Genomic DNA, 12,836 nt, shown 5'->3' with positions numbered 1-12,836 from the left:
CATTCTGCGTGGTGGCAGTACGCGTCCTCCCTCCCCAAGAAGAAAAGAAGAAAGAGAGAAACAGTGAAAAACCAAGTGGCAGCCCTCTTGGGTCCCCGTTGAGGAGCGGGGGTGCGAAGCGTGAGACCGCAGGGACTTCCGCCCAACCCTTCCCAACTGACTAAAGTGCCAAGTGAGGTGGGATTTCACTCTGCCCTGCAGGGGTGTGAACAGGCCTCTGACTCAAAGGGGAGGGTAAGCCATCCCACTTCTGAAGGGGCATGTGGGTCACTGGGGGTCCTTGACACCTCATCCTGGGAAACCCTGACAGTGGGAAAAGAATCCTCCAACGTCTGAGTGACCTGGCCCCTTCCTCAAGGGGAGAAAGGTCCCATTTTTTTGTGCACAAGTACAAATATATCTATCAGTAAGGTGGTTGTTGTCGTGGGCCCTCCCTTATGGGGAGGAGGGTCTCATTTTTTGGGAGCACAAATGCAAATATATCTGTAAGATATTGTTGTGTACCACTGAGTTGGAACCGACCGGTAGCTGGCTCTCTGGTGGGTCTTCAGAGGTAATTAATTAATCGAATGGGAGGAGATTTCCCATCCGTCTTCCGCAGCTGAGCTGATGGATTTGAACCTTGTGCCTTCGGATTGCAGCACAGCTTCATGGCTCCAGGTCACCAGAGCTCCCTTTATCTGTAGGCTAAGTTTCCTTACGTGGCATTACTGTGTCAAAGGCTATGTTTCTTTTGTTGTGTTGGGAAATACTAGCAATTTTTGCCCCTACGTTGTAGCAATCTACAATCTCACCAGCATGTATTGCTGGTATATGTACATGTATTATGCCTCTCAGGAATTTAAACCTTGAAACTCAGAATTGTTCAGCTGATAACTTCAGAAGCTGGAAAATGCACAAAGAGAAGCTCTGCTGTAGCAGAGGCCATATATGTAGGGATTATGAATAAACAGAAGCTATACAGATGAAGACAGACATACAGAATGGAGGAAGAAGTAATAGGTCGTTGGTTGATTGGTTGTAGGACAAAAAACTTTAAAGTCAAGAATTAGGCCTGTGTTTAATAAATGTGAGATAATGACAAACTCCTGCTGAGATTCCAAGTTGGCAAAATACAGTAACATGTCTGAAGAAAAAGGTGTACAGAAATGGAGTTTGAGGGAGTTCTGGTGGCCTAGTGGAAGAAGCTACACTACAATCCCAGAGGTACAGGGTTTGAATCCATTAGATGCTCTGCTGGAGAAGGAGGGGCAAGTTCCTCCCTGACCAGTCAGATCCAATTTGATGGTTGTACACACACACACACACACACACACACACACACACAATTGAAAAAAAAAGAAAGAAAAAAAGAAATGGGGTTTGTTCCTAAAGACAGGATTCTCTGCTATATGAGCACATTTTAGTCTCAGAATCACCTAGAAGCCTTTTAAAAACAGATTACTGAGCCTCAGACCACAGTATCTGATTCAGTAGATATGAGGTGGGGCCCAGTAATTTGTTTTCCTAGCAAAAGTTTAGGGAGCTCTTGTGGCCTAGTGGTAAGATGACAGGCTGCCAACTCAAAGGAAACATGCTTAGAATCCACCAGTTCCTCTGAGGGAGAAAGGTGGGCAGTCTCCTCCTGTGCGATTTACAGACTCTGATAAGCCCTTGGAGTCTCAGTTATGAGTCAATTCCAACTGGAAGTCATATAACCACAATAATGGTACCTGGAGTTGCTGTCATTGTTTTCTTTTTGAACAAGTTTCCAGATGATGTTGATGCTGCTGGTCTGAGGACCACACTTTGAAAACCATGATTATAGTGGAAAAGAAGTTTATGATCCACAGACTTGGATGTTCTGGTCTAAAAGAGGAGGTCATCCTTGCCTTCATCCAATGTCATTAAGCATTTCTTTAATTTGCTCTTTGAAACACTGTCTTCTCAAGATTTTTGTGACTCACGTGTTTGTTTCTACTTCTCTCTTACCACTTTTATTCAGTTCCCTTAGTCTGTTCCTATTCCTTGACCCACACCTTAAATCTTATTATTTTTTAGAATTCTGACTCTGGCCACCTTCACCCTTTGTGCCTTTTCTCTAGACAACCTCAACTATTCCCATGGCTTTAAGAAATCACTCTTATGCTGTTATCTCTTACAGGTTTTTTTTTTCTGTAGCACAGTCCTGTCCTTGAAGTCCTGTTGTTTGTATTCAATTGATAAGATAGCCATGGAAGACTAATAGGCAGGAATCTCAAATTCAGTATATCTAAAAATGGAACTTTGATCATTGGTGTTCAAGGCCTCAAACCTATTCTTAAGATGATAATGAAATTCAGATGGTTCCTGTGGACTTATTTTCATTTTCTTAGTCTCAGTTTGAACTTACAAATGAGTAATTGATGATCTGACCCACACTCTGCCCCTGGCCTAGTTTTGATTGCCGATATTGACATTTTCCAGCAATTTCTCCACAAACGTAGCCAATCTGATTCCTATGCAGCCTGTCAGGTGAGATCCATGTGTAAAGTCATCTTTTATGTCTTTTAGAAAAGGTATTTACAATGAATTGTTGTTATTAAGTGCTGTTGAGTTGCCTATCTACAATAGCCCTAAACCCTGCTCTGTCCTGTGCCAATCTTACTGTCTCTGACACACCTACCCCCATCCCATTACCCCAGTCACTGAATCTCATCCAGGGTCTTCCTCTCTGGCACTGTCCCTCCACCCTCCCAGGCATGACATCCCTTTCCAAGGATTGGCCCCTCCTTGCAACATGTCCAAAGTATGTCAGACGTAGCTTCAGAATCCTTGTTTCCAAGGAGCAGCCTGGTCCATCCTCTCTAGGATGAACCTGTTTGTTTCCTAGCAGTCCATGGTATATTCAATACTCTTGTCCAGCACCACAGCTCAAAGGCATCAATACTTGTTCTATCATCACTAGTCATTGTCCAGCTTTCTGATGCATAACACGCAATTGTAAATACAAAATTCAACCATTCTATTTCCAGCTTAATTTCTATCTCCACTGGACTTTTAGCAAGTGTCGTGATGGGTGGAGAGGAGATTGAAACTGTTAACAGCTTCCCCTTGCTTTAAAATCCTTGGTACCAGCAAAGAAATAAGGGGACACATTGCACTGGGAAAATATGCAGTTAGGGACCCTTCCAAATTATTGAGGAGTAGTGATGTCAGTTTGAAGACTAAGATGTGTCTGATTCAGGCCATGGGCCTTCCAATTACTATGCATCTGAGAGCTGGACAAGGAATAAGGATAACAGAAGAAGAATTGATGCCTTCAAGCTGTGGTGTTGGAAAAGAGCACTGAACATTACATGGACAGCCAAGAGAATGACCAGATAATGTCTTATAGAGGGTGCAGCCAAGTGCTCTTGGAAACAAGAATGATGAGGCTTCACCTCACATACTTTGAATATGTTATTAGAAGGTGCTATTCCTTGGAGAGGGACATGATGCTGGGAAAGGTGGAGGGTTGGCGAAGGATAGGAAGACCCTCAATGGGCTCTTGTGTGTCAAAGAGTGTGAGGATGGGGTAGGATAGAACAGAGTTCAGGTCGTTTTTCCCTAGGGTCACTATGATTGACTTGATGGTACCTAACAACAACAACAACTGGAACTTTGTCTACCCATCCACCACTATTACCATTGGCACACATACTTTCCCCTTCAAAATAGCCTGCTTCCCCTGTGCTCTTTTCCCTCCATTAAGCCTTGTATATTTTATCTCTTTGGTATCTCTTGCATAAGGAATTGGCTGACATAGAACATTTAATGAAACAACATATGAGCAAGAGCCTGATGTTTATGAAGGAAGAAGTTCAAGCTCCTCTGAAAGAGTTAGCAAAAAAGTCTCACCACAACAAGATAAAGGTAAGTAATCCAATTGAAAAATGGGCACAGGATATGAATAGGCACTTCACCGAAGAAGACATTCAGATGGCTAACAAGCACATCAAGAAATGTTCAAAATCCCTAGCTTTAAGAGAGATGCAAATCAAAACAACTATGAGATATCATCTCACCCCAGTCAGAATAGCAAGATTTAACAGAACGGCAAGCAACAAATGCTGGCGAGGTTGTGGAGAAACTGGAACCCTTATTCGCTGTTGGTGGGAGTGTAAAATGGTGCAACCCCTGTGGAAAGCAGTATGGCACTTTCTCAAAAAGTTGCAAATAGAGATACCATTTGACCCAGCAATTCCACTCCTGGGAATATACTCCAAAGAAACCATAACTGACATTCAAGCAGATATGTGCACACCCATGTTTATTGTGGCTTTGTTCACAAAAGCAAGGAGTTGGAAACAACCTAAGTGCCCATCAACAAATGAATGGATAGAGAAGCTGTGGTATATTTGCACAATGGAATACTATGTTGCATTGAAAAACAAGGAACTCATGCAGTATTATTCAAAATGGGTGACCCTGGAGGACATTATTATGCTGAGTGAAGTATCTCAGTCACAAAAGGACAAATACTACATGGTGCCACTGTTATAAAACAGGACTGACCTTGGGGTTGGGGAGAGACTGAGAAAGATGGGTTCAATAATGTATACTGCATTGAAACAGATGAGGGAGAAAACTGTTTAAAAGGGATATGTGATTAGGTATTTTTGTCTTGACAGAAGTCTAGAGCGAAGGCTACATGGTGGAGTGGACCTGGGGGAGGGTTTGTAAAACAATGAAAGAATTTTTCTTTTACTTTTCTAAGAGGGTTGTGTACTAGGGGGGAAGGGTTGGGAGGGGAGAAAAGTGCAACAATGAATGAATGGAAATCCAAAGTCTCTTTAAATTTTTACTGAAATTAATAATAAATTTAATTTTTAAAAATAAGTCTCCAGGAATTGACAGCATACAAATTAACATATTTCAACAAACAGAAGCTGCCTTGATGAACTCACTAAGTTGTGTCAAGAAATCTGTCGGACAGCCACCTGGCCAACTGACTGGAAGAGTTTGATATTTGTTCCTATTCCAAAGAAAGGTTACTTGACAGAGTGTGGAAATTAATTGAACAATATCATTAATATAAAATGTAAGCAAAATTCTGCTGAAAATTATCCAAAAATGACTGGAGCAGTACATCAACAGAGAACTGCCAGATGTGCAGGCTGGGCTTAGAAGAGGCCCTGGTACTAGGGATATTATAACCAATGTTGGATGGTTCTTGGCTGAAAGCAAAGAGTACCAGAGGAATGTCTATATGTGCTTCATTGACTATGCAAAGGCGTCTGACTGTGTGGAACACAACAAACTGTGGCCGACTCTGAGCAGAATGGGAATCCCAGAACACTTGATTGTGCTTATGTAAAACCAGTACTTGGACCAGGAGGCAGTCATCAGAACAGAGAAAGGAGACACTGCATGGTTCAAAATCTGGAAGGGTGTCTGCCAGGGATGTATTTTGTCTTCATACCTTTTCAATCTATATGCAGAATAGATTATTTGGGAGCCTAGGCTCTATGAGTAGAAATGTGGCATCTGGATTGGTGGAAGAGTCATCAACAACCTGCATTATGCAGATGATACAACCCTGCTTGCTGAAACTCAGGAGGACCTGAAGCGCTTGCTGCAGAAGAGCAAGGACTCCAGCCTTCAATATAGATTGAAGCTCAATATCAGGAAAACAAAGATTCTCACCACTGGGCTGATTGGCAGCACCATGATAGATGGTGAAGAGATTGAGATTATTTACATCTTTAGTTTATTTGGCTCTACAATCAACATTCTTGGTATCAGCAGCCAGGAAATCAAGAGAGAAATTTCACTGGGAAAGTCTGCTGTCAGGTACCTCTCCAGAGTACTGAAGAGCAACATTGTCAGTGTTGAGACTAAGGTGCCCCTGACCAGGCCATAGTCTTTGCAATTGCTTGCTATGCATCAGAAGACTGGACAACGACTAAGGATGATAGCAGGAGAATTGATGTCTTTGATCTGTGGTGATGGAGACAAGTACTGAATATACCATGGACTGCCAGGATAACAGGTTTGTCCCAGAGAGGATGAAACCAGGTTGCTCCTTGGAGACATGGATTCTGAAGCTTCGCCTGACATACTTTGGGCATGTTGCAAGGAGGGACCAGTCCTTGTAGAGGGACATCATGCTTGGAAGGACAGAGAAAGAGAGGGAGACTATCGATGAGATGGATTGATACAGTGACTGGGGTAATGAGGGTAGGTGTGTCAGAGACAGTAAAGTTGGTACAGGATAGAGCAGGTTTCAGAGCTGTTTTACATAAGGTCGCTATGAGTCGCAAGCAACTCGATGGTACATAACAGCAACATCTCTTGCATTTACTAATATCTCTTTGCCTCTGCTACTATGATTTTGTTGTTGTTGTTCAGTGCCGTCGAGTCATAGGCGACTCATAACGATCCTATGAACGAAAGTCCTCAACACTTGCATGCATGACTTTCATCCTTTCTCCAGGTTCATAGGGTTTCTCGAAGCAAGCTATTTATGGAAGAGGATGCCACTCCTGCTTCCAACCTCATTTTAACTGGGGAGCTTCACCAAACACTGTCCACCATGGGTAACCGTTATCATATTTGACACATCATTGTCACAGGGTTCAACTTCACAGTGACCACAAGTTACCGCTGTACGGCAAGTGGACACATCAGGGCTCTCTAACCCAATCTAATAAAGTTCCTATAATATGGTCTCCCTCTCCTGTCCTCTTTTCCTCCCTTTCTTTGCAGTCAATAAAATACTCTGTAAGGATTTGTATAAATTCAATTACGCTCCCTTTGGTCATGTCCCACTAACACTTTCTAATTATAAATTAATTTGCCTTAGTACACACACACACACACACACACACACACACACACACACACACACTGATGCTGTTGTTATGAACTGTCAAGTTAGACTCATTGCTGACCCTCGGGCAGATTTTCAGAGGCCATAAACTGAACAAGAGGAGACTGCCCATCTTTCTCATGAGGAGCAGTTGGTGGATTAGAAACGTCTGCATTTGGGTTGAAGTTCAACTCCCTATATTCCAGGCTGCCAGAGATCCCTATATAGTTTTTGATTAAGTATATTTATGACACAGAGCTGGTGTACATCTCCTCCCTTGTGATTAACTGCCTCTGAAAACCTGCTGGAGGGTCAGGTCTGGATCAGTTCCAATTTGATGGCAGACCAACAACAATATTTCAGATATATTAAATTTAAAGACAAATTATGAACAAGCTTCATGGATAATCTGATGCATAAACATCTCTTCAGTTTCATCTTGGAGATATCACCCTCTTATTCCTCTTACTCATTATCTGACTGTTCTAGATTTCATTCTATTTCCAGATTCTATCCTCCATAAGGATTACAGCACAGGGCTGCTGTCTTACAGAGTTACTGTGAGTTGAAATTGACTCAACAGCCCATAACAGTACTTCTTTACACTGTTTCATGTGTGGTTCATTTTGTCCTTAAACTTGATTTTTACCATCTTTAATCTTCCTCTTTTAACCATTTAACAAATATTTAACAATCTTTTTACAAGGGGAAAAAACCCGCACATATAGAAAAATAGAATAACTAAAACAGTGGTTGAGTGGGAGCAGAGTTTTACTGAGAGTGGTATGAACATATTTTATAGCTTGTCAGACTTTTGGTGGCTACACAGATGTATACATTAGTCTAACAGAGCACTTAAGGTCAGTGCATTTCATTGTAAATTTCACCAGGAAAAAAAATTCTTGAATTCTAGCTTATTATACACATGCTTTAGGTTTAGGGAGTGAAGTGTACAGATGTCTACAATTTACTTTGAAATATATTTTAGAAATGGATGCATGGGGAGAGGGAGATACATACATATAAAATCAACAACTTAGTGTTGTTGAGTAACTGACCTGAGAGCTGGTTTCAAGGTTGTAAATCACATGGGAGGAGATGGCCCATCTTTCTGCCAAGAACAGCTCTCAGTGAACAGACACATTTGAAAGATATATAGCAAAATGTTAACAATTGTCAGACCTAGGTGGTAGTTTAAGGGTGTTCACTTTTGATTTATGTATACTTGAGCATTTTCATATTATTGAGAAAAAAGATGAGTATCATGAACTCCACATGCACAACAGTTATTAACTCATGGTTACTTACATACCCATTCACTCCTGCTATGGTTTTGCAACCCTTACTAAATGAGTGGATCAGATTATGCAGCTAACGTGCTTGTGGCTCATTAAAATGATTGATTAGTTTTGCCAACCAACTACAAAAAAACCTCCCTAGTTATAAACAAGGTTGTTGTTATGTGCTGTCGAGTCCCCTGAGACTCATAGTGACCCTATGTACAAACAGCTGTGAATCCTGCTCTATCCTGTGTCAATCTTATTGTCTCTGACACACCTACCCCTATTACCCCACTCACTGAATTAATCCATCTCATAGAAGGTCTTTCTCTCCTGCGCTGTCCCTCACCCTCCCAAGCATGACGTCCCTTTCCAAGGACTCGCCCCTTTTGCAACATGGCCAAAGTATGTCAGATGAAGCTTCAGAATCCTTGCCACCAAGGAGCAGCCTGGCTTTTCCCTCTCCAGGATGAACTTGTTTATTCTCTTAGCAGTCCATGGTATACTCAATACTCTTCTCCAGCACCACAGCTCAAATACATCAATTCTCCTATCATCCTTAATCATTGTCCAGCTCTCTGATGCATAGCAAGTATGGCCTGGATCAGGCACACCTTAGTCTCCAGACTGACATCATTGCTCTTCAATACCTTGGCGAGGTCTCTGACAACACACTTTCCCAGTGCAATTAGTCTTTTAATTTCCTGGCTGCTGGTTCCAAGAGTATTGATTGTGGAGCCAAGCAAACTAAAGCTTTTAACAATCTTGATCTGTTCACCATCTTTCATGATACTTCCAATCAGCCCAGTGGTGAGAATCTTTGTTTTATTGAAGTTACAAAAAAGGCAGAGTACATGTTGAACCAATTGAACCTTCCCACCAATCTGCAGTGCACAATTTCCCCTGTTTTCCTCCCTGTCCTGCCCCTATTACATCAACGATGTGGTGCAACCCATGTGAAATTGCTCAGCATAGGTTAGGAAGTAAATGCAATTATGCCTGGCTATCTCGTGTTTACCGGCTAATCTGCCCTTGTTTGCAAGGAGTGAGTCCACAATGTTGGGGTGTGTGTGTGGCCACATGTGACTAACATCAAAAAGAAACAGGAGCAGAGTGTTCTTTGCACCCAGAGTCTTCATTTTGAGAGCCTCCAACACTGTGACCCTGAAGAAATGTTACAGTAAAAAGAATCAGTAACATAAGAAGACAGTGGCATGTGAAGATTAATGACAGAGACCAGGCTCAAGCAGGTGGTCCAGTGACTGAGGACTGTCTGTGAACACAGGTTAAAGGTCTGTATATAGATCCTTTTTTCTGTTATTCTAAGTTCATCTTGATCCCAGTTATAAACTATTTCTTCCCTAATAATATGTTTCCTATAATAATACTGGATTATATTATTATATATTCTATTAATTATATGCCAATTTCTTATGCTGTGGCCAATGTATCTTGAATTTAGGGTAATGTTTCCTAAGGAAGGGTGATGTGCCTTGTAGATCTGGTATATGGTGTTTTCTGGGGCCTTCTCTTCCCTTTTGAGACACCCTTTCATGCTGTGCTCTGCCTCCCATGCTTGCCCCAATGATTGCAGACTGTGCTTTAATCCGTGGGCTTTTGGGTCACTGGTACCTGTTGGGTGGAGGGGAAGCTGAAATCCCTGCCTCTTGGGCCTCCTAGGAAAAACGGGGTTGCTGTTATAGTTAAAAAAAGTACTTTCTAGACGTATCTTGAAATACAATATTGTGAGCTACATATGCATACAATGAAGTCCAGTGAATATCACTATTATTCAGATATATGCACCAACAACCAGAGCCAAAGAAAAGGAAATAGAAGAGTCTACCAACTTTCTCAGTCAGAGATTGATCAAATATGCAACCAAGATGCGTTAATAGTGATGGGTGACTGAAATGCAAAAGTTGGGAATAGAGACGTATCAGCAGTTGGAAAACATGGACATGGTGACAGAAATAAAGCTGGAGATAGAATGATTGCATTTCGCACAATCAACAATTTATTATGTTAAAATACATTTTCAAAGAAACATACATTCAGGTTATACTCATGACAGTATGCATAGGCATCAGACTGAGTACATCTGTGGAAAGAACCGATGGAGAGGCTCAGTATCAGTGGTGAAAACGAGTGCAGGTGCTGATTGTGGAACAGACCACCAACTACTCCTATGCAAGTTCAAACTGAAGCTAAGGAAAATGAAATAAAATCCATAGGAACCAAAATATGACCTTGAGTTTATCCCACCTGAATTTCAAAACCATCTAAGAAACAGGTTTGAGGCCTTGAACACAAAGGAGCAAAGACCAGATGAGTTGTGGGAGGATATAAAGAATATCCAGGAAGAGTGCAAAAGGTCATTACAAAGACAGAAGGGGAAGAAAAGACCAAAATGGATGTCAAAAGAGACTCTCAATATTGCACTAGAGCGCCAAGAATCCACAGTAGAGCACAGACATCAAGATAATAAAGAGCTGAACAGAAGATTTCAAAAGGCAGTACAGCACCCATGTTTATTGCGGCTTTGTTCACAGTAACAAAGAGCTGGAAACAACCCAAGTGCCCATCAACAAATGAATGGATAGAGAAGCTCTGGTATATTCACACAATTGAATACTATGCAGCACTGAAAAACAAGGAACTCATGAAATACTATGCTAAGTGGATGACCCTAGAGGACATTATGCCAAGTGAAATATCTCAGTCACAAAAGGACAAATATTGCATAGGGCCACTATGGTAAAATAGGACTGACACTGGGGTTGAGGGAAGACAGAGAAGAAGGGGAGGAATGATGTATACTGCATTGCAACAGAGAGGGAGAGAACTGTTTAAATGGGATATATGATTAGGTATTATTGTCCTGACAGGAGTCCAGAATGAAGGCTGCACAGTGCAGTGGACTTGAGGTGAGGGATTGCTTAGAAATGAAAGAATTTTTCTTTTACTCATCAAAGAGAAAAGGGAATCGGGAGCAGGGGAGAGGGTGGGCAGGGAGAAAAGTGTAACAATGAATGGAAACCCTAAGTCTCTGTAAACTTTCATTAAAATGAATTAAAAAAAGGCAGTATGGGAAGACAAAGTAAAGTATTACAATGAAATGTGCAAGGAGCTGGAGTCAGAAAATCAAAAGAGGTGAACTTGCTCAGCATTTCTTAAGCTCAAAGAACTGAAGAACAAATTAAAACCTTGAGTTACTATACTTAAGGATGCTTTGGGCAGAATATGAAATGATATAGGAAGTATTAAAAGAAGATGGAAAGAGTATACATTGTACCAAAAGGAATTGGCAGACACAGAAGAATTTCATGAAACAACATATGAGCAAGAGCCTATGGTGATGAAGGAAGGAGTTCAAACGGCTTTGAAAGAATTGGAAATAAATAAGGCCCCAGGAATTGATGATATACCAACTGACATATTTCAACTAACAGATGCTGCCCTAGATGTGCTCACCAAGTTATGCCAAGAAATCTGGAGGACAACCAGTTGGCCAAGAGATCTATATTTCCATTCCAAAGAAATGTGATCCAACAGAGTGTGGAAATTATTGAACAATATCATTAATATCACATGCAAGCAAGACTCTACTGAAAATTATCTGAAAATGATTGGAGCAACACGCCCACAGAGAACTGCCAGAAGTGCAGGCTGGGTTTAGAAGACGTCATGGTACTAGGGATATTGTAGCTAAAGTTAGATGGATCTTGGCTGAAAGCAGAGAATATCAGAGGAATGTCCATGTTTTATTGACTATACAAAGGCTGTGTGGATCACAACAATCTGTGGCTGACTCTGAGTAGAATGGGAATCCCAGAACACTTGATCGTGATAATGTGAAACCTATACTTGGACCAGGAGGCAGTCATCACAACAGAGCAAGGAAACACTGCATGGTTAAAAATCGGGAAGGATCTTCTTCCCTGAGAAAGCACCAAATGGCAAATGATGCTGGTGCAGCGGGAGTGCCTGGAGGGCCTGGAGGCCCCAGGGGCCCTGGGATGAGAGCTGGCTATGGTTTCCACATGGAGGCTTCTGTAGAGGTCTGCAAGGGTTGGGGCTGCAGCCGTGGATGGGGCTGCAGGAGGGGCTGTGGGAGGAGCTCGAGCAGGCAAAGCTGAGGAATGGGTCCCCGTTACCAAACTGGGCCGTCTGGTCAAAGATATGAAGATAAAATCCTTGGAGGAGATTTATCTCTTCTCACTGCCCATCAAGGAGTTTGAGATCATTGACTTCTTCCTGGGGATGCGGCTCTGTGTTGGTGCGTCTGATCCCTGCACCCTAAGGCACTGGAATCATCTCGGGCCCTGTGCCCAAGAAGCTGTTGATGATGGCTGGAATTGATGACTGCTACACCTCAGCCAGGGGCTGCACAGCTACCCTGGGCAACTTCGCCAAGGCCACCTTTGATGCCATCTCCAAGACCTACAGCTACTTGACCCCAGATCTCTGGAAAGAGACTGTTCACCAAGTCTCCCTAACAGGAATTCACGGATCATCTTGCAAGACTCACATCAGAGTCTCCATACAGAGGACCCAGGCTCCAGATGTGGCCACCACATAGTGGCTTTTGTATAACAAAAAAAGTTAATTAAGTTAAAAAATGGGAAGGGTGTATGCCAGGGATGTGTCCTACCTCTATAACTTTTCAATCTATATGCAGAACAGATTATCCAGGAGGCTGGGCTGTATAAGGAGAAGTGTGGCATCAGGATTGGAGGAAGATT

This window comes from Elephantulus edwardii, unplaced genomic scaffold, assembly GCF_000299155.1.
Source record: "Elephantulus edwardii isolate Elephantulus edwardi_28Jun2011 unplaced genomic scaffold, EleEdw1.0 scaffold00033, whole genome shotgun sequence".
NCBI lineage: Eukaryota > Metazoa > Chordata > Mammalia > Macroscelidea > Macroscelididae > Elephantulus > Elephantulus edwardii.
Note: the sequence above shows the minus strand (reverse complement) of the source record.